This window comes from Castor canadensis, chromosome X (genome assembly GCF_047511655.1).
Source record: "Castor canadensis chromosome X, mCasCan1.hap1v2, whole genome shotgun sequence".
In the NCBI taxonomy this organism is placed as follows: domain Eukaryota; kingdom Metazoa; phylum Chordata; class Mammalia; order Rodentia; family Castoridae; genus Castor; species Castor canadensis.
Genome location: NC_133405.1, coordinates 64,371,792 through 64,373,478, shown reverse-complemented (window position 1 = coordinate 64,373,478; position 1,687 = coordinate 64,371,792). Strand labels below are relative to the sequence as shown.

Genomic DNA, 1,687 nt, shown 5'->3' with positions numbered 1-1,687 from the left:
TAAAATGCTATGTTTCCTTCTATTTTCTAAAAATGTTTCTAAGAGATATAGAGCAATTCAAAATTTCCTTTTCTACGTGCACCAGCTTTGGTAGATTGTCGTTTTCAAGGAGTTTGCTATTTCATGATCATTTTAAAATTGGTAGGCATCAAGTTATGATGTCTTTGTATTTTTTATAAACTGTGTTATGGGGTCATATTATTTTGTTCCTGGCTTTAGTATTGTGTTTCTTTTCTCTTTTATTGTTAACCACAATCACTAAATTTCACTAATTTTATTACATATTTTGTAAACCACTTTTGACTTAATTTTCATTCTTTGCTTTTCAATTAATTTATTAACTACACTTTCTTTACCAAGTATTCATTTTAAAATTTTGATATTTAGATAGTTATTTTTCAGCCTTTCTTCTTTTCTCATGTTATGACAAGAGTATCAATTCCCCCAATAAGTGTTTTGTCATCTTGTACTGTGTTTTATTTCAAAAGATTTTAAATTTCTATTGTGTTTATTGTTTGGCATACAAATAATTAAATTCTTTTACATCATTTCAGGTAACTAAAGACTTTACTTTTTTTAACCAATGATTTCTAGCCTAATGTCAACATTGTCAAAAAATATGTTCTCTGATATGTTCTTTGATATTTGTTGAGACTTTTTCTTAACACGTCAAAAAGAATATTCCTTTTTAGAGCAGATTCTTATGCTTTCTTGCCAGATGCCTTTGGAGCAGCTGCTTTCTGGGCTGGAGGCTTCTGGCCCTTCTGAGCTTTTGTAGGCAGCTCTGCCTTCTGGCCTGTGGTTTTCTGGGCATGAGCCTTCTGAGTCTGAGCCTTCTTGCCTCCATGAGTAGCCTTTTTCACTGGACCTTTAGCTTTAGCAGCCGCTGCCACAACTGCTATTGCTGCCTTAGCAACAGGTGCTTTTTTGGGAGAAGCTTTCAGGAAAGCCGCTCTTTGAAGTTTCTTAACTTCATTTTTGATTTTTCTATTCCTCATTTTCTTTGTTTTCATGATTTTAAAACAATCGAAATCTGTCATCTTTGCTTTCCTTTCTCTGGCTTCAATTTTCTTGGCCCATCTTGTGTCCACCCATTTTGTATTGATATCTGCCTTCTCCCAGGCTTGTCATACACACTTCTGGCAGGCACTGTGTGGAAACTTGAGGATGAAGTAGGTGAGCTGCATGCATTTGAAAGGCATGGCCTGTCTCCTCACCCGAGTGCAAGGTCCATCAACCAAAGCCCTGTTCTGATCAATAACATCTATAATCGTGACCAGTTTTCCATCATGAGGCCCAAAGGAGATGTAGGCCACCTGGCCAATCTCCATGAAGTGCCTGAACACCATGTTGGTGGTGTTCGGCGAGAAGATTTGTTGAGACTTAATAACTAAAAAGAAATGCTTCCTTTAACTGTTCACTTAAAAAATACATATTCCATCTTTGTTGTATTCATTGTTCTATATATAGAGAGAGACATGGATAGATACAGACATGTATAGAGGCATATATAAATATGTCAATTAAGTCAAGGAATTGTTAAATGTACACACCAAATGCTTAAAGCTCAATTATTAAAACAAAAAGGGAAAATAGAATATGCCACTCCTGCCTAATAGACTTAATCACACTCTTTTTGTTTTAAATTTTTTATCTTAAATGTAGATAAACAGGGACAGTCAGATTT

The 1,687-nt window shown here is 34.9% G+C and overlaps 1 pseudogene; it reads right to left on the bottom strand.

Moving 5' to 3' along the window:
* Positions 1-685: 685 nt before the first annotated feature.
* On the bottom strand, positions 686-1,349 carry LOC109680038 (large ribosomal subunit protein eL14 pseudogene; annotated as a pseudogene).
* Positions 1,350-1,687: the final 338 nt, after the last annotated feature.